The 21,391-nt window shown below is 43.6% G+C and overlaps 1 protein-coding gene across 4 annotated transcripts in view; it reads right to left on the reverse strand.

Annotated features, from left to right (window-relative positions):
* LOC126183431 (N-fatty-acyl-amino acid synthase/hydrolase PM20D1-like) overlaps positions 1 to 21,391 on the reverse strand; it is a 291,898-nt gene that overhangs the window by 176,625 nt on the left and 93,882 nt on the right. Inside the window, exon 2 of one of the 4 annotated variants that reach the window (XM_049925407.1) lies at positions 17,172 to 17,257. The exons of the other annotated variants lie outside the window; for them this stretch is intronic. The gene's annotated coding sequence lies outside the window, so the exon portion shown is untranslated. The remainder of the gene's footprint in view (positions 1 to 17,171; positions 17,258 to 21,391) is intronic. 4 annotated transcript variants of the gene reach the window in all.

Consider the following 21,391-nt stretch of genomic DNA (forward strand, 5'->3'; position numbering starts at 1 on the left):
ATGGGTAGTAAGCTTGCATACAACACATTCTAGAAAACATGTTGTATAACTGCTAGTCAGTCCCTTTTTCTGCTCCACTTGCATGTGGAGCAATAGGGGAACGAATATGTGCCTCTGATAGGTAACTTGAAGAGTTCAGTTGTGGTGAACCTATGGCACTTGTACTGTGGAATACGGATCACTATGGAGAGATTCAGTCTGTAGTGTACATATCTTAAAATTAATCTCTGTTTATGGTCGCAAGTATTTGTTGGAACACAAAGTTAGAGTTCCTGACTTCTGGTCGGTGTTAAATACATGGGATGGTATCGCCTAGTGACTGTGTTTCTAGTTGAGAAGTTAAGGATTAAAAGGGAACTCAAACTCATAAGATATCATCTCATTACATGTGTTTACCACTGCTGACGATGTAAACATAGCACAATTTTCGAACTGTAATCGGATATGAATTACGTAAGCTGTTGCTGTTAACATATTCAGTAACCTACAAAATGAGTTGTGTCAGACAGAATCAATGTTGTATTTGGCGTCCAAGATATCGATTTCACCCTCTTAAAGTTTCCAATTCTAGCGTGTGGAACTAGCTAGCTGGATGTCTGTTTAAGTATTTTCGCATTGTGTGTGTTCTGCACTTCCACCTTGTGTACATATGTCTGATTCACAATGAAGTCGAAAAAAATGGAGTGCAATTCAAACACAACACTGCACTGCTCATCAGAAATGTCTATGGAACATTCAGCTTGTAAGCTGTGCTTATTTCAGGTCTATGGTAGGAATGCGAATATCTTAACGTGATAATGCAACGGATAGTACTACTATACGTCAGAAATACACCTGCTCTGCGAGTTTGTAGTACAAATGTAAAATATACTGTGTGAAGTATCAGAGTTGATTCACTAAACCAAAGTGCTATGTCGCTAGTACTAATCGGCTTTTCAATTTTGGAGAACGTCTTATACACCATGTATTCCTTCCCTTTCCACCTATCAAGAGCTTGTTTAATCCATATAACACAGAACCGCAACACGGAAAAGAGATGGACCAACACAGAAGAATTCCGTGTTGAGTTCCGAGATCAAAATATGGATCGTTTATGTGGGAATTCTGAATGAACTGATGACTTCCTATGAAATACACTCCTGGAAATTGAAATAAGAACACCGTGAATTCATGGTCCCAGGAAGGGGAAACTTTATTGACACATTCCTGGGGTCAGATACACTCCTGGAAATGGAAAAAAGAACACATTGACACCGGTGTGTCAGACCCACCATACTTGCTCCGGACACTGCGAGAGGGCTGTACAAGCAATGATCACACGCACGGCACAGCGGACACACCAGGAACCGCGGTGTTGGCCGTCGAATGGCGCTAGCTGCGCAGCATTTGTGCACCGCCGCCGTCAGTGTCAGCCAGTCTGCCGTGGCATACGGAGCTCCATCGCAGTCTTTAACACTGGTAGCATGCCGCGACAGCGTGGACGTGAACCGTATGTGCAGTTGACGGACTTTGAGCGAGGGCGTATATTGGGCATGCGGGAGGCCGGGTGGACGTACCGCCGAATTGCTCAACACGTGGGGCGTGAGGTCTCCACAGTACATCGATGTTGTCGCCAGTGGTCGGCGGAAGGTGCACGTGCCCGTCGACCTGGGACCGGACCGCAGCGACGCACGGATGCACGCCAAGACCGTAGGATCCTACGCAGTGCCGTAGGGGACCGCACCGCCACTTCCCAGCAAATTAGGGACACTGTTGCTCCTGGGGTATCGGCGAGGACCAATCGCAACCGTCTCCATGAAGCTGGGCTACGGTCCCGCACACCGTTAGGCCGTCTTCCGCTCACGCCCCAACATCGTGCAGCCTGCCTCCAGTGGTGTCGCGACAGGCGTGAATGGAGGGACGAATGGAGACGTGTCGTCTTCAGTGATGAGAGTCGCTTCTGCCTTGGTGCCAATGATGGTCGTATGCGTGTTTGGCGCCGTGCAGGTGAGCGCCACAATCAGGACTGCATATGACCGAGGCACACAGGGCCAATGCCCGGCATCATGGTGTGGGGAGCAATCTCCTACACTGGCCGTACACCACTGGTGATCGTCGAGGGGACACTGAATAGTGCACGGTACATCCAAACCGTCATCGAACCCATCGTTCTACCATTCCTAGACCGGCGAGGGAACTTGTTGTTCCAACAGGACAATGCACGTCCGCATGTATCCCGTGCCACCCAACGTGCTCTAGATGGTGTAAGTCAACTACCCTGGCCAGCAAGATCTCCGGATCTGTCCCCCATTGAGCATGTTTGGGACTGGATGAAGCGTCGTCTCACGCGGTCTGCACGTCCAGCACGAACGCTGGTCCAACTGAGGCGCCAGGTGGAAATGGCATGGCAAGCCGTTCCACAGGACTACATCCAGCATCTCTACGATCGTCTCCATGGGAGAATAGCAGCCTGCATTGCTGCGAAAGGTGGATATACACTGTACTAGTGCCGACATTGTGCATGCTCTGTTGCCTGTGTCTATGTGCCTGTGGTTCTGTCAGTGTGATCATGTGATGTATTTGACCCCAGGAATGTGTCAATAAAGTTTCCCCTTCCTGGGACAATGAATTCACGGTGTTCTTATTTCAATTTCCAGGAGTGTACATATCATGATCACACTGACAGAACCACAAGCACATAGACACAGGCAACAGAGCATGCACAATGTCGACACTAGTACAGTGTATATCCACCTTTCGCAGCAATGCAGGCTGCTATTCTCCCATGGAGACGATCGTAGAGATGCTGGATGTAGTCCTGTGGAACGGCTTGCCATGCCATTTCCACCTGGCGCCTCAGTTGGACCAGCGTTCGTGCTGGACGTGCAGACCGCGTGAGACGACGCTTCATCCAGTCCCAGACATGCTCAATGGGGGACAGATCCGGAGATCTTGCTGGCCAGGGTAGTTGACTTACACCTTCTAGACCACGTTGGGTGGCACGGGATACATGCGGACGTGCATTGTCCTGTTGGAACAGCAAGTTCCCTTGCCGGTCTAGGAATGGTAGAACAATGGGTTCGATGACGGTTTGGATGTACCGTGCACTATTCAGTGTCCCCTCGACGATCACCAGTGGTGTACGGCCAGTGTAGGAGATCGCTCCCCACACCATGATGCCGGGTGTTGGCCCTGTGTGCCTCGGTCGTATGCAGTCCTGATTGTGGCGCTCACCTGCACGGCGCCAAACACGCATACGACCATCATTGGCACCAAGGCAGAAGCGACTCTCATCGCTGAAGACGACACGTCTCCATTCGTCCCTCCATTCACGCCTGTCGCGACACCACTGGAGGCGGGCTGCACGATGTTGGGGCGTGAGCGGAAGACGGCCTAACGGTGTGCGGGACCGTAGCCCAGCTTCATGGAGACGGTTGCGAATGGTCCTCGCCGATACCCCAGGAGCAACAGTGTCCCTAATTTGCTGGGAAGTGGCGGAGCGGTCCCCTATGGCACTGCGTAGGATCCTACGGTCTTGGCGTGCATCCGTGCGTCGCTGCGGTCCGGTCCCAGGTCGACGGGCACGTGCACCTTCCGCCGACCACTGGCGACAACATCGATGTATTGTGGAGACCTCACGCCCCACGTGTTGAGCAATTCGGCGGTACGTCCACCCGGCCTCCCGCATGCCCACTATACGCCCTCGCTCAAAGTCCGTCAACTGCACATACGGTTCACGTCCACGCTGTCGCGGCATGCTACCAGTGTTAAAGACTGCGATGGTGCTCCGTATGCCACGGCAAACTGGCTGACACTGACGGCGGCGGTGCACAAATGCTGCGCAGCTAGCGCCATTCGACGGCCAACACCGCGGTTCCTGGTGTGTCCGCTGTGCCGTGCGTGTGATCATTGCTTGTACAGCCGTCTCGCAGTGTCCGGAGCAAGTATGGTGGGTCTGACACACCGGTGTCAATGTGTTCTTTTTTCCATTTCCAGGAGTGTATGTGTGAGTGGGAGGTCGAGCCATGTGCGCTGGTTGTCAGGACTACTGTGTGCAAGTGGCATCTCCTGCGCGCCGTACAGTGTTTACCACTGACAGCACACTCGACTTCCTATGCTCATGTTCCCTCCTTCAGACAGAGCTAGCAACCTGTGCTGTGTCGCAGGGCGATTTTAAAGTCATAAAGGTATGATGTAGATCATTATTCTCACAAGGTGACACTGTTTTTCATCATGTATATTTATTGCGATTTTGATGGGCACAACTCAACTTGTCAGTAAGTATAAATGTGTTTCACTCGCAAGTATTGATGGTACATGACTTCTGTATATAATTTCACATGTTTCCAGTTGTGTGATGTTGATTGCGGTATTGTCAGTAAACAGCCACAGTCCATTCCACACGCAATTTATTTTTGTGGTGAATTTTAGAAGCATAGTACTCAAATCTTTCTTTTTTCCTTTCTTTCAGCTGCAGAGCCTGCACACAAGTGTCCAATGTCAGCAGGACAAATGTGCATCTCTTGAAGTTCGACTTCCATCCAGAATATATGTACGTATACATGGGGGCTATAGAGAACTGGTGCTTCTCACTAGCTGTCCTAGTATTCCTTTCTCACCGTCTAATGAGTGGAACTGGCTGGAGTAAATTTCCTGTGTTTCTCAATAGTAAGCATCCCTGCACATATCCTACTGACTATAATAGGCTGGAGCAATCCTCTAGCGCTTCTTACCGTCGTTTTAACTCGAGGCACTCATATCTTATTTAGTGCAGCGAGTCCTACAGAACTTTCTTCTGATGTCAGTAGTGCTGGACAGTGACGAAGCCCCTAGCAGCCACGGTCAGACTCCTCGATCACGAAATTTGCAATTCTGGAAACGGGACTTCTCCCTGGTATGGTATTTCTTTGCTTCTTTAAACTAAGATGAATTGTTATTATACTACTCACTACAGCTGTTTTAAACAAAGCGCATGTGGAATTAACCTAATGCAATGGGTGTGAGTCCAGTGCTATCCTCCACTCCAGGTGATTTAGTTGGAACTGTCACTGGCGCAACTTCAGGACGAGTTAGAGGAACTGGAATTAGGACAGTAAGTATGCACGAATTCTATAAGTAACACACACCTTTGAGTGAGAGAGTTTCGCTTCTGGTGTGGTTTTAAAGACATAATGTGGAAAGAACCTAACTTAGAGTTAGGAGAATCAGTGACAATACACCTATGAGTGAATAGTAGCCAGAGAAAATATGCCACATGCTTCGACCTGCGCATACATCCTCTATCCCCAGATGTCGCATTGCCAGTATTCCAGAAAATTAACTATGACGTAATGGAAAGTGTCCCAGTATGTCAAGTACGGATTAGTATGTTGCAATTCCACACTGTTACAAATAGCACAGCAGGTCTGAGCAGAATTGTGACGTTATAGAACCAGGGCCAGTGTTCCAGGCTGGCTATCTTGGATTCTATCGTCATAGTTAAGCTGGCGACAGTAATCTGAGTCTCAGATATCCTCCCATAGTATTCCAGGTTGGCCATCTTGCATTGTCATCCTATATTCTGATCAGAGCAAGACTGAACCAGTATTCCAAGAAAACCAGTATCACAATGTATCACTTGTGAATTTATCGCCAGTTTATACTTGGGGCAACTGCGCTACTTCCACACTAGCGCTATTGGGCTATTTTTTGAATTCCCAGCAAAATTTTCAATTTCCCACCAAAATCTGAACTCCTCCCTTTTTATATATATGGAAATTGTCTTTTCTCAGTCAGGGTGTGGGTGAGGAAATCCCATGACACATCGTTGACACCAGAAAATCCCGCCATAACTAACACTGTTATCCCATTACATTAAAAGGTATATTAAAAACCACGAAGAATGGTCGGTAACCTCAGCATGTCAGAGAGATTATATAAAGTTTCCCAATTCGATCCTCCTTATTCTGCTACACATTCCTCGTTTATAACCTTAGCAGTTTTACTTAGTATGACATATTAGTATCTAGATACATAATACTGAATATTAATATTGAGAGTGTCTCCAGACTGTATATTTAAAAAAAACACACACACAGATAATATTGCAAGTGACCACACTGGGACAAGTGTGTAGGACGTGCAAATATCAATCCCATAACACAGCAGGTAACAAAGAAAGTTGAATGAGAGTTGTACTGATCTGCAGTACCACCAGCTTAACGCCCCTGGAAGAATGGAGTCATCCAACCCAGACTTATCTACTTTATTGTTCAGTCTGTTTACATGTTCAGAAATATGAATATACAATCCCTGGACTAATTTCCCATCCCTGTCGTAAAGTACCCCTCAATGGGAGAGCGACAACATAGTCATCAAGAAACTCTGCTGGGTAATTGTAGGAAATATGCATTTATGAACGACTGCGTGATAATCCTACACCTGCCAAAGTATGCCTTGCATACAGGCCAAGGGAATAAAGCGAGAGAAACCTGACTTAATAATTCGAGATATATATTGCTGAATAATATTACATGTAGAACAGCGAGATATGAACGATTTAGCGTATTGTCCATCTTTTCCTTTCAAGGTATTCAAGAGAGAATAATTCCGATATTGAATTTTAGGGGAGAAGTACATCCCTCTTTCATTTGCTGCAGTAACCTCCAAGCAATTCCTGTAATAGTGATATGCACAAATGTAATCGAAATATTGCTACATTATGTTAAGACTAAGAACAAGAGATACATTTAGAGAGAATGTAGTTTTCTGCTTCAAGTCTACCCAAATAGGTGAGTCATAATATTACCTACAGAAAGCCATGCCAAACACCTCCCCCTTCCCCCCCGCCGAGCCAGACGAGTGTGGAAATTGATACGTAATAATAAAAGAACTAGAAATACTGACGACAATGAGGTACTAGAGTTTTTTAAAAATCCACTAGCAAATGCTGCTTAAGTTGTTGACGATTGTCCATACCAGTAGCAAAAACCTTTGGGCAGGTGGATCTGGCGCCAGTCGTTGTTGCCAGTGCATCACTGCAAATGAACATGTTTCCCAGTCTTGGTTCAATCGTCTACATAGCATGAATCTGACCCCAGTAAGTTGGCTACCGAATAGATTTGCAGGAAGTTAAAGTACGAGGGTGTGCTGAAAAGAAATGTCTCTGAATTTCTTATTCTGTTCGCCATGTCTGTTGAGGGCTTACTTATCATGCATATTACTCACTTGACTTTTCCACTCCGCTGACGCAAGTTGCAAGCTTCTGCCTCTAGAACGTGGCGTGTTTATGGCGGTATGTAACGTAACTATGTTGGTGCATGAGATAACAACAGAGCATAAATGCAGTTCTGCCACAAAAGATCACCGACGCCAAAAATGTTCGAGAACATGCTATCGGCAAGAAGAGTCATACACGCATTGCTTGGGCTGTTCAAGGCGTGGTGGATTTGAAATTGATGCCCAAAGGCACCATCACGAACTCTGCAAGGTACTACGAGACTCTCAGATCACTGAAAACACGAATTCGAAGAGTTGGTCAACACATAGAGCACACTCTTCTTCAGCATGACAACGCCAGATGACACGCGAGCGCTGCGACACTTGTAGCAACACGACACCTTTGGTTCACTGTCATTGATCACTCTCCACACAGTCCTAATTTGACCGCATCCGATTTTCACCTGTTTCCAACCATTAAGAACACTGTCGAGCACTCCACGTTGACAGTGATGAAACGGTGGAGGCACAGGTGAGGTTGCGGCTCCATCAACAAAGTCAAACATTCTACAATGACAGGGTCAACAAACTGGTCTCTTGTTGGGAGAAATGTGTCCGTTGCCAGGGTGACGTTAAAAATACACTCCTGGAAATTGAAATAAGAACACCGTGAATTCATTGTCACAGGAAGGGGAAACTTTATTGACACATTCCTGGGGTCAGATACATCACATGATCACACTGACAGAACCACAGGCACATAGACACAGGCAACAGAGCATGCACAATGTCGGCACTAGTACAGTGTATATCCACCTTTCGCAGCAATGCAGGCTGCTATTCTCCCATGGAGACGATCGTAGAGATGCTGGATGTAGTCCTGTGGAACGGCTTGCCATGCCATTTCCACCTGGCGCCTCAGTTGGACCAGCGTTCGTGCTGGACGTGCAGACCGCGTGAGACGACGCTTCATCCAGTCCCAAACATGCTCAATGGGGGACAGATCCGGAGATCTTGCTGGCCAGGGTAGTTGACTTACACCTTCTAGACCACGTTGGGTGGCACGGGATACATGCGGACGTGCATTGTCCTGTTGGAACAGCGAGTTCCCTTGCCGGTCTAGGAATGGTAGAACGATGGGTTCGATGACGGTTTGGATGTACCGTGCACTATTCAGTGTCCCCTCGACGATCACCAGTGGTGTACGGCCAGTGTAGGAGATCGCTCCCCACACCATGATGCCGGGTGTTGGCCCTGTGTGCCTCGGTCGTATGCAGTCCTGATTGTGGCGCTCACCTGCACGGCGCCAAACACGCATACGACCATCATTGGCACCAAGGCAGAAGCGACTCTCATCGCTGAAGACGACACGTCTCCATTCGTCCCTCCATTCACGCCTGTCGCGACACCACTGGAGGCGGGCTGCACGATGTTGGGGCGTGAGCGGAAGATGGCGTAACGGTGTGCGGGACCGTAGCCCAGCTTCATGGAGACGGTTGCGAATGGTCCTCGCCGATACCCCAGGAGCAACAGTGTCCCTAATTTGCTGGGAAGTGGCGGTGCGGTCCCCTACGGCACTGCGTAGGATCCTACGGTCTTGGCGTGCATCCGTGCGTCGCTGCGGTCCGGTCCCAGGTCGACGGGCACGTGCACCTTCCGCCGACCACTGGCGACAACATCGATGTATTGTGGAGACCTCACGCCCCACGTGTTGAGCAATTCGGCGGTACGTCCACCCGGCCTCCCGCATGCCCACTATACGCCCTCGCTCAAAGTCCGTCAACTGCACATACGGTTCACGTCCACGCTGTCGCGGCATGCTACCAGTGTTAAAGACTGCGATGGAGCTCCGTATGCCACGGCAAACTGGCTGACACTGACGGCGGCGGTGCACAAATGCTGCGCAGCTAGCGCCATTCGACGGCCAATACCGCGGTTCCTGGTGTGTCCGCTGTGCCGTGCGTGTGATCATTGCTTGTACAGCCGTCTCGCAGTGTCCGGAGCAAGTATGGTGGGTCTGACACACCGGTGTCAATGTGTTCTTTTTTCCATTTCCAGGAGTGTAAAGATGTGAAATGTTACTAAAGTTAGTTTCATTGAAAAACCCTTAAGAATTTTCACATAGAAAATTCGGAGGCATTACTGTCCAGCACACCCTCGTACAATTATTGCGATTTTTTTAATTGGAATATACTTGTCCGCATCATTGTTTCTTCTTCATGACTTCCATGACGTCGATCTTGATGATCGAACAGAAAGTTTTATAAAATTACAGGTGATACCATCTAATGCTGGGCTCCTGTGTTTTGACATTAAATTTGTTATGTTTTCTGTGATTTCAGCCATTGGTTCTGACATAGTAGCGATACTTTATTTCGATAAATATACAATCAATCACGAAAGTGTGCTCTTTTTGTGTGATAGATAGTCGTGCACCACACAGCCTTTGAAAATGACCCTTTAGCCCCTCTCAGCTAATATATTCCTTCCCGCCTACAGAGTGGATATCATAGTCACATGTTCTTTCGTTCTCTTGTAAGGGAGTACATACTCCACTTCTCAGCTGCCTGGTTGCCGAAAACTTTGCATGTGATGATCTTTCTCTTCTCGTTCACTTTTTAACGGCTCTTAAGTCTCTTTTTTTAAAAATATTGCTTGCTTGATCTTCCCCTCCATAATCTTCATTTGCTAAGAGTCCACGAGCTATAAGGCAGTAATATGCGATATTTCTCTAGTAATCGTTAAACCTCAAGGTTATATAATTGCTGGATGTAATGTTTCATGATTGCGGAATGGTGTTGGAGAGGCTGATATATTTGATGACAGAGCAACGTTATGCATAAGTTCACCTCGTCAAATGGACTCTAAAAAGCCTTGATACTGCTTCTGCCAAAACATACATGAACTATCAAGTCTATGGACCACATTTTTCATGTTTTGCAGTGCACCACAGAAGGATGTTGGGTACTTTGAATCTGTCGACCTTAAAAGGCAATTTAGGTATTCCCTGTCCCGATACAGAACTTCTGTATCCCTTTTGTCACTTTCACAAGATCGTGGAGTGATGGAACAAAAATGTTTCCCAGCTAAAATATAGCACCTGTGTACAATACCCATATATTGAAGTGTGTTGCTGTGTTATACAACCCCCACCATTAACAATTGTTCCATTAAAACCACAGCCTTCTATGGCATATACACATTCTACAGATTTTGAAATGCTTTTGCTTATGAAGAGTAATATGCACCTTAGCAAGGCAATGGAACTAGCTGGTATCACAGAATTCCTCTATGAGATAATTTACAATACAACTGTCAGTAGTCCTGTTTGGTACTGCTTCCCACCATTACTAATTGTTCTGTTAAAACCATATTTGAAACAACTAGGCAGTGAATATAAAGTGTGATTGTCGCTGAACATACATTTTAGCTACAATTTCCCTGATTTCTCCATTGCAATCATGTCATACCATGTATCTGGGAGGAAGTAAAATGTTGCAGCTGCACAGATTATTTGCTTCTGGCTACAGTTAATGCTTGGCCTGTCTAGCATAGCTAAATGTGTAAACTAAAGCGGTGAGTCTTTTTTTTTCCTTTAGTAGAGTATCCTACATATTGCGTTATAGGGAATGGTTTAAGTCTGTTTGACACTGTGATTCCTTCAGATATTACCCATTTAGATACAGATCTTTGATGCAAAGTATATCACTTTGACAAATGCCTGAAGAGAGAAAACGTATATTTTCCATAAGGAACTGCTCAAATCGGTCAATTTTCTTAACACCCAAGGAATAACATTGCTCTTAGGAAGCAATTTTAAATCGATAATATCTATACTTGATGACATTGTGGACAACGGACAACAATATTCTTGACTGAGCTAAAAATACATGTTTCTTTGGTTTTAATATGCCACTTATAATATATGTGTGTCGACATTGTTGATGCCACAGTGTTGTATACATGTTAGTTGATATGGTAGTTTCGTCTAAAAAGTACTCTTCAACTAGTAAAGGGCCTATCTATGGCGTCGTCCCTCTTGTCTTGACAACATGTCTCTAAAAAATTGTACCCTTCCGCTAGTAAAGCACCCATTTATGGCATCATCCCACTACTATAGCTATTGCTTAGATTAAAGTCCTACAGCTTCTGTCACAAATTCCAATTCCTCCCTCAGTATAATGCTTTGTCTCAGGTTATCTGTAAATCAGTTTAGGTAAGAAATTATAATTAGTATGTTGCGGATGTTTTGTATAATGTCACAATCAGATATTTTACCAAAATACAGCGTAATACGCCACTGAGTCACTACCAGGTTAGCGGAGTGTGCATTCTGTCTTCATAACGCTATCCCCACATCACACAGCACTCGTCACCACATGTTACAGACTGGAATATTTTACAAACAGAGCTATAAGCCTCAATATCTTTATAGCCCTCAATATGGCTGGATGTGAGTGTGAACCATAGTCCTGAATGCGAGTACAGTGCGCTAACATTTGCAGCATCTCGTTAAGTGAGAAAAGATGAGTGATGTAGATATTAGTGTCAGGGAGTGCAATCTCTCAAACTGAGCATAGCTCCAGGAAAAAGTAAACAAAGCAGCTGCACCCGCTGGTATTCCTACTAGATTACTTGCGCCTGAGTAAGCATCTCTTTTTACCATAATGTGCCATATATCTCTCAAACATAAAACTGTGTCCAGTAGTTGGACGAAATCACAGGGTATACCCACTTACAATAAGGGGAGCAAAGGCGATGCATAAAACTAATGTCCATTCAGATTTGTGTCAGTCCATTATAAGATCTTAGAAAATCTGCTAAGCTCAAACATACAGAATGATTTCTTCCATGCCAACCAGCATAAATTCCAAAAACACTGATCATCAAAATCTTAACAAGTGTTTTCCTCAAATTACGTTCTGAAACTGATCAACGGAATATATGCTTGCAGTATTTTTTTGATTTTCAAGTAGCATTTGACTAAGTACAACAATAATTTCTATTAACGAATTTGTGATCTTATGGGGTATCAAACAAAATTTGTGACTGGATTGAGTGTTGCGTGGTAGGGAGAACCCAGTACCATATCTTCAATGGAGAGTAACTGTCAAAAGTAGAAGTAGGATAATTAGTACCTCAGGGTAGTGCAATGTGTCCATAGTTGCTCATGTTGTATGTAAATCAACTTACAGAAAATATTAAGAACCGCCAGACGCTTTTTGCAATGATGTAGTGATCAACTCTGAAGTACTAGATGAGAAAAACTGCATCAGTATCAGTTTATTTATACAGATGCCTAGGTCAACTGGTAGAGATATTAAATACAGTTCTCACATATGTTCAAGCAAAGGTAAAGCAGGTGATATACTTCAGTTCATTGGTAGAATGCTGTGAAAATGCAATCATGCTACAAAGGAGATTACTTACAAAACACTCATACAACCTGGCCATTAGTAATGATTAAAGGTGTGGGACCTATATAAAATAGGAATAAAGGGAATAATTTTTGTATACGAAGGTTTGTTTTTCCTACAGGAGACCGCCGTTGAATTGGCAGTCTTGAAGCTTGATGCACTTATCCTATAACCCACTACACATCGCCCTTGTAGGGCCGCAGTGGCACAGATTAAGTGGTCACAGAGGTATTTAAGCAATCATTCTTGTAGGACTCCATATGTGAATGTAATGTGAAGAAATCTTAATACATGCTTGAATGGGTAGTACTCTCTGCCAGGAACGTAACAATGTATTGTAGAGAATAGATTTAGACATATGTATCTTACGTAGGATCTCAAGAAAGCACAATATTTCTTTGTTAGATACGATACAGACAATTTTAACAACATAACGGAAAATGTGTGGGATTTAAAAAAATCTGGAAAACAAACAGAGTATGCGTTTAATATATACGAGTACATATGTCATGACAGTTGATAGTATAAAATCTGGCACAGTTGAAAACACTTTTGTGACAGCAACAAACAAAATTGGTTCTAGCGGCTCTGTGAAAGAAGCCATGGACTTTTTCACAAAACTCTGGCTGCAAGAAAAACGGTAAAATGCATGTAAATCATGTCGCACTTAATAAGGGATTAATATGCAAAGCATTTTAAAAACAAAATTTCCCTGTGAATTTGAAAAAAAATATAAAACGTTGCTATGCATTTACACTGTCTGGCAAAGAAAGTGGATCACCTCGAAGCGGAGGGAGAAATGAAATGAGATTAGGCCTCCAGAGGTTAGGAAGGTATGTGATTTCATTCTTTCATTAATGAAGTTGTGAGAAAGCATTGCTGTTTGTTTTATGAGACTCTAGTCATTATCAGTCTAGGTGAAAAATGTTTTACAGTTGTCTTTAAGAGATCAAAAGCAATTGAAGGTGAAAAAGTTTGGTGCCTCGCTTGGTATATTGCTAAAGCACATAGTCAAGTTATGCTGGCCTGTTTAGTTTGATCATAAAGGTTAACAGTGTCTGGCGGGAAAAAAATTACACTAGTGGCCAAAACATCATCTGTCTACTGTCGATAGACGTATGGGGAGGTGAGGATTCAACTAATACCTTGTAGTGAGACTGAAGACAATAGATTATGCCCTCACACTTCTCACTGTTTATTAACAATATAAGAAACCATTTGTTGTGAAATATGTATAAAGCACATTATGTAACTTTAGGTCGTCATATGCATTTTTCAACACACGAGTAATAACGACAAAATGCAAACCCTTACTCGATCATCATAACACAAACAGGCCACACGAACTCTCCAAAAAATGTTTCGTAGATGAAAGGTTTGGATGGCGCAATATCACTGTTCTGACATTTCTTAAACGATTTGTAAATAATAGATTTCAGCTATCAGTCGTCCTTTGGAATTTTTTGTTGGCTAGATTTCAGCTAGCAACTACCCGTTCTCAATCCTTAGAATACAACAGGTTCATAGTTAGATGATGTCATAAAAAAGTTGCAATTAATGGCTTAACTCATATGGTTTGTATATTACATACCACTATCCTTTTTTGGTCAATGCATGTAATGCCTGTTGATCTAGCTTTGTACACAGTTCATGGAATACTAATTTTTGCAGAAGGCGGGCTGTGTGGAGAACACATCGGTTGGTTATATGGCGCCATCTATATGAACTACATATAAACCTCAATGGAAGTAAACCACTTCAAATTTAATTACATGAAATGGAACATAAGTAAAATTCTTACATTGTCATCCCACTTATTTCATCTTTATCGTTAAGTAATAAAATTTCCATGTTCACTCCTTGTGAGTCTGTGATTATTATTAAAACATTTAAATTACGTCAGTTGGGCAAAACTTTAATTTTTTTAAAATACATTTTTTAAATTTATAAAAACGCTGGAGGACACGTGCTGTATAGATCTATTGGTTGATATGACTTAGATATATTTATTTTTATATTATATCTCCCTTTATTAAAACCTAATAAGTAGATTGTTCATCATATTTACTAAATAGTTCAGAGATGGCACCAAACATCGGTCAGATGCATGGTTATTGCAATTTGGCTATTCCGCTATAGAGGATGCTAACCTCTTTCTTCCTTAAGGTGATTTTCGTTGTAAATGTAAAGTGTCGCGACTATTATGTTAAACTGTGCTCCATATGTGACTGCAACAGGAAGAATATGTGATACAATGGGAAGTACTCTATGGCATGCTTTTCACACTTGTTTGCAGAGTACAGATAAAGAAACCCTTTTGATTGGTTGAACCCTGTACCAGCTGTAGATTAATCTTTAGGGGATATGAAATTTGTGGGAATAATTTAGCAGGAAGGTGACCAATGTTGTTTTTGATGTCCATTTTGGGAATAAGTAGTAGTAATGTACTGTCATTTGGAAGGGCATATACACTTTTAGTCAGTGGTGAGAGGAACATGTGATGAGCAATAAACACCAACACTCCCTCCTTATCTCCACCCCAGCACCAGAGGGTCTTCCATTGAAAACTATCATTACTTTTCATAATACATATTAATTAGATGCTGTAAAAGATACTCCAAGAGAACTAATGCACATCAACAGTCGCTGATTATAAAACAACATACATTGTACAGTTACAGTGAACATTATCTTTTCAAAGATTTTGTAATAACATCCTGTGTAAGCACTATGGAGGTTATGTTGTGCTAGCTTGATGATTATACTTTAATTGCACCTAAGTTCCAAAAACACAGGAAATAGTGGATTTCCATGTTAGATGGGAGCTGAATAGCAGAGGAAGTAACATGGTTGTTAGTGTATGGCCGAATAGGTTCTGGCATAGGGACAATGCAGATATGCAACCTGCACTACTAGCTAAGAACAACTGTACTGCAGAGGCAAACCATCCAGTCGTCAAAATGCTGCAATTTTAGTGACCAGCATAGCTCATTGTCTCAGACATTTGCAGCAGACCTACATCCAAGTCTCCAAAGCATAGAATGGCGGGAAATTCAAACAGTAATGGAAAAAAAACTGGAGCTGAGTAGTCTGCATTGTTACAAGATTTCTCCCCCAGGTCCTGGTCGAGATCAAGATCATTTCTCTTCCTTTCCCCTACTGCTCTAGGACAACTAAGTGTCCAAGATTGCAGACAGTTAGTATGAGTCACTTTCAGCCATGCTCCCTCTATCATTTATTAGCTAATTAGGGTAATTTATGACCCAAAATGCAGCCAAGAAGTTTTCGCCAAGCACCAGTACAAAATAAATGTTCCAACTTGCTATTTGCAAACTGCACTTTCTAATTATTTTTTTAGTTTCCAGTTTTCCTGCTGTAATCTATTACCCAATGTATTAGCCCTATTTATTACCCAATGATGACTACCCAGAGAGGGCCTTATTGTTCTAATTTATCACCCAATAAATGTAATTTATCGTCAAAAATGAAAAATGGTGGAAACAAAAAAATTTATTATGGTTTACTTGTTAAAACAATTACTGTTGTATTTTCATCATAGTGACATAGAGACAGTTTAAAAATGGTTGGAATCTCGTTACCACACTGCCTACATGAAACCCCTAGGCACACACTTGCCATGAAACAAGATGTTCAGACCAAGATTTTACTGCCAGCAGAGTATTTCTTTTACAATATTTTTACTGTAGCATAGTGATGTGGTCGTAAGTTTTGTGTGTGTGTGTTGTGCCTATCTGTGACTCAATATCTCCGATATGTGGCGAGTAGCAATCTATCCTTTTCCAAGTATGAAGACACACAGACAAATTACACTGATAGTACCTGGTTCCATGTTTAGGAGTTACTGCAGGAGTTTTGCTGTATGGTCATGTTGTACTGCTTGGCGTAATAGGATAGGATGGGTTCATATGTATCTTGATTTTAAACAAACACCCCCCCCCCCTCCTGCTGCTGCTGCCGCTGCAGTGAACAGCTATCTGATTCATGAGTGGCTGGCGGATTGTTGTGAATGTGGCTGGAGACAGTGTGGCCAACATCAGCCATGTACTCTGCGATGTGTTGCTTAATCACCTGCTACTGCATGGTGGAAGCAGGGTGGAATACAGGCCGAATTCAGAGGGTGTTAATATATCACTCACAACTGCAGCTGTGCGACCTCATCTCACGAACATTGATACTTCGAAAAACACACATTGACACACTTAAGAAAAACCCATGTCTAATTACAAATTTATTCAAGCACAGTGCATGCATGAGGACAACATAGATCTTTCAACGTGCTGTTAGGTAAAATTCGAGAGCCTGTATTTGAATGTGACAGCGCATCACAATCATTACCAAACCGTTGAAATGCACACCATATTTAAAAAAGAAAATCGTGGCTAGTCATTTTATAAACAAACCCATTACCACAGATCCATAAACCTATACTTTTTATATATGATTAACACACACAGCGACAGGCAACAGACCAACAAAATGGTATTCTGTGTGTATTAAGTATTTTGTTTCGAATACGTGCAGCATAATAGTCTGTGCCTTCTGCTGACACTACATTACCTCGAAAACGCAGATAGTGTCTCCTGGATATGATGTGTAACTTGCGATGACAATCTTTTCCCAAGCTGTGATGTATGCTGGATCATCTAACGAACAAAAATGTGAGCTTCAGAACTCCATTACTTGGACAAAATTGGCAGATAGAGTAATAATTTCGAGTCAAATGATTATTACAGGGTTGATACTGTATACAATAGATAATATCAGAAACTTCTTACAGTGTGAGATTGAGAGCCCGTCTATCATTTAACACGCGTCCCTGTTCTATTTGCCAGTGGGACATAGAAAGAATGATTGTCGGTAAACCTCAGTATTAACTCTAATTTGTCGGATCTTCTGATTGCAGTCTTTTCACAAGACGTGTCTGGCAGAGAGTAATGTGTTGCCCATAAAGTGATATCTTGGGTTTTTCCAAGAGTAAATTCCTCCATGATAATGCAATACCTTTTTTATAGCGTCTACCACCAGAATTTCAGGAGTTCATTTAGTATCTTTGTAACGAACACATGTATACCGCATTGCATTGGATCTGGTATACCTTTTCTATTACAGTGAGCTACTAATGCCCCGAGTCTGACGTGCAATACACGGAAATTGGTTTATAATAGTTTTGTAAGCCACTTATTTAGTGGATGAATTACATTTCCTTAAGATTCCTCTGAGTGTGGCATATGCTTTTCCTATATTTCGTTTTTGTGTAATTATTCCACTTTGGATCGTTCCAGCCATTTACATCCTGATATTTCACAACTGTTAACGTTACCAATGATTTGTCATCAATAGTGTAATTGTGCACTTCTTAGTCTCTTCATCTATTTATGTGCAGAACGTTACATTTACCTGTGGCGAGGTCCAGATCTAAGTCCTAAGTCCAGTCATCAATCCTCTGCAGGTCTCCCTGCAATAACCAAGTCTAATTATGAAGTGCCATAAAACGTGTCACCCCATACAGTAATCGTCTGACTGGCAATGTGTTCCCCTGAAGTTGCAAACGGTATAAAATTGTGTGCAGTGTGGAGCTTTGGGTCAGTAATGCCTCCATTTTTAAAGAAAAATAGTTAGGTTGACTTATTTATAACAAAATTACCCTGCATTCACCACTGCTATGTAGTTTCCATACAATATACAGTGACGCAACTATAAATTGCAATGGGTTTACTATTCTACTGCATAACCCTAAGATGTTCAGACCAAGATTTCACTGCCAGCAGAGTATTTCTTTTACAATATTTTTACTGTAACATAGTGATGTGGTCTCGTGTGTGCAATCTATCCTTTTCCAAATACTGTCATTCTTTCTGTAGCTTTGGTTAGTTTTTGTACAAACAAGCTTATCATTCAAATCTACACTCCTGGAAATGGAAAAAAGAACACATTGACACCGGTGTGTCAGACCCACCATACTTGCTCCGGACACTGCGAGAGGGCTGTACAAGCAATGATCACACGCACGGCACAGCGGACACACCAGGAACCGCGGTGTTGGCCGTCGAATGGCGCTAGCTGCGCAGCATTTGTGCACCGCCGCCGTCAGTGTCAGCCAGTTTGCCGTGGCATACGGAGCTCCATCGCAGTCTTTAACACTGGTAGCATGCCGCGACAGCGTGGACGTGAACCGTATGTGCAGTTGACGGACTTTGAGCGAGGGCGTATAGTGGGCATGCGGGAGGCCGGGTGGACGTACCGCCGAATTGCTCAACACGTGGGGCGTGAGGTCTCCACAGTACATCGATGTTGTCGCCAGTGGTCGGCGGAAGGTGCACGTGCCCGTCGACCTGGGACCGGACCGCAGCGACGCACGGATGCACGCCAAGACCGTAGGACCCTACGCAGTGCCGTAGGGGACCCCACCGCCACTTCCCAGCAAGTTAGGGACACTGTTGCTCCTGGGGTATCGGCGAGGACCATTCGCAACCGTCTCCATGAAGCTGGGCTACGGTCTCGCACACCGTTAGGCCGTATTCCGCTCACGCCCCAACATCGTGCAGTCCGCCTCCAGTGGTGTCGCGACAGGCGTGAATGGAGGGACGAATGGAGACGTGTCGTCTTCAGCGATGAGAGTCGCTTCTTCCTTGGTGCCAATGATGGTCGTATGCGTGTTTGGCGCCGTGCAGGTGAGCGCCACAATCAGGACTGCATACGACCGAGGCACACAGGGCCAACACCCGGCATCATGGTGTGGGGAGCGATCTCCTACACTGGCCGTACACCACTGGTGATCGTCGAGGGGACACTGAATAGTGCACGGTACATCCAAACCGTCATCGAACACATCGTTCTAACATTCCTAGACCGGCAAGGGTACTTGCTCTACCAACAGGACAATGCACGTCCGCATGTATCCCGTGCCACCCAACGTGCTCTAGAAGGTGTAAGTCAACTACCCTGGCCAGCAAGATCTCCGGATCTGTCCCCCATTGAGCATGTTTGGGACTGGATGAAGCGTCGTCTCACGCGGTCTGCACGTCCAGCACGAACGCTGGTCCAACTGAGGCGCCAGGTGGAAATGGCATGGCAAGCCGTTCCACAGGACTACATCCAGCATCTCTACGATCGTCTCCAAGGGAGAATAGCAGCCTGCATTGCTGCGAAAGGTGGATATACACTGTACTAGTCCCGACATTGTGCATGCTCTGTTGCCTGTGTCTATGTGCCTGTGGTTCTGTCAGTGTGATCATGTGATGTATCTGACCCCAGGAATGTGTCAATAAAGTTTCCCCTTCCTGGGACAATGAATTCACGGTGTTCTTATTTCAATTTCCAGGAGTGTATATCCAAACGGTTCAAATGGGTCTGAGCACTATGGGACTTAACATCTGAGGTCATCAGTCCCCTAGAACTTCGAACTACTTAAACCTAACTAACCTAAGGACATCACACACATCCATGCCTGAGGCAGGATTCGAACCTGCGACCGTAGCGGTCGCGCGATTCCGGGCAGAAACGCCTAGAACCGCTCGGCCACTCCGGCCGGCAAAATCTATATCCAAATCATATATTTCTTTCTCCAGGCAGTAATTTGACAAATTCAACAAAGATATGTTCTCAGATTATAATACGAATCTAATTTTTTCCTGTGCAGTCTATTTTATGACTTTAAAAAGTAACTAAGTTCCTTCTTGCAATTCTTCTAGTCAAGAGCAATCAGAAATTTTAATTCTCTCTCTTACTTCCTGCATTGCACTATTGTTAAAACGTGCCACAACTTCCTGAATGTACCATGGAAAATCATCCTTGCAAAATTTCTGTATAAAACTTCAATTTTACAATTTTTGCAAAGATTACTGTTACATGTTGTTGTTCAATCAGCTCAAAGGTCTGAATGTAGCTGCTATTTTGCTAGGTGAATACTCTCCTGTCCACCTTATTTACATACAACGTGACTGTTCTTTTTAAACAGATTGAAGCAGAAATAAGCTTTGTAAATTTCTTTTTTCATGTTTCCTTTACTATGCCAATAAATTTCCATGGACTCATTGATTTCTATGAGTGCACCAACATATGGCCACTTTCCATAGGTATTTACAGCCAATATCTCGTATTCCCCACTAAAATATCCACATTCTTTCATACCTTCTATTCAGTATATAAGCCTAGTCTGCACGTCTGCTATGGCTTCTTATTTTTCCAATAACAGTTTATGTTCCCCCTTCATGGCAATTGTTTCCATCATATACTCCCCAGTTTTCATTTTCTGACTTTTGCCTCTCAGATTTCCAGTTCTCTCTCTCTCTCTCTCTCTCTCTCTCTCTCTCTCTCTCTCTCTCTCTCTCCACTCTCACTCTCACTCTCACTCTCTTCTTTTTTACATACAACACATTAACAGGGTGTATACATGGACAAGGAAAAAAAATTCCCGGATTTTTCCCGGATTTCCGGGTTAAAAATACACTTTCTCCTGGGTGAAAATGCACTTTTTCTGAGTTAAGTGACAGTATACTCTTCCTTGGCACTGTAAAACTCATCAATCCTTTGAATGTTTATGGTTTTATATACCAACGTAGAATTCCCCGACACTTTAGAAAACGAAATTCGGGTGGGGGCGTGGACACGTTTTGAAAGACGTTTGATGTGCAGCAAGATGTACGCTGCATATTTTCCAATTACGAAGGTATAAATTTTAATTCTGCCAAACAACGCATGTCACTTTCCGAAGCATTGAAATCGAGATTATGTTGGGCTTTTGTAAGCCAGTCATAGCTCATGTCACGTGATCTCGC

The sequence above is a fragment of the Schistocerca cancellata genome, chromosome 4, assembly GCF_023864275.1.
Source record: "Schistocerca cancellata isolate TAMUIC-IGC-003103 chromosome 4, iqSchCanc2.1, whole genome shotgun sequence".
NCBI classification, from domain to species: domain Eukaryota; kingdom Metazoa; phylum Arthropoda; class Insecta; order Orthoptera; family Acrididae; genus Schistocerca; species Schistocerca cancellata.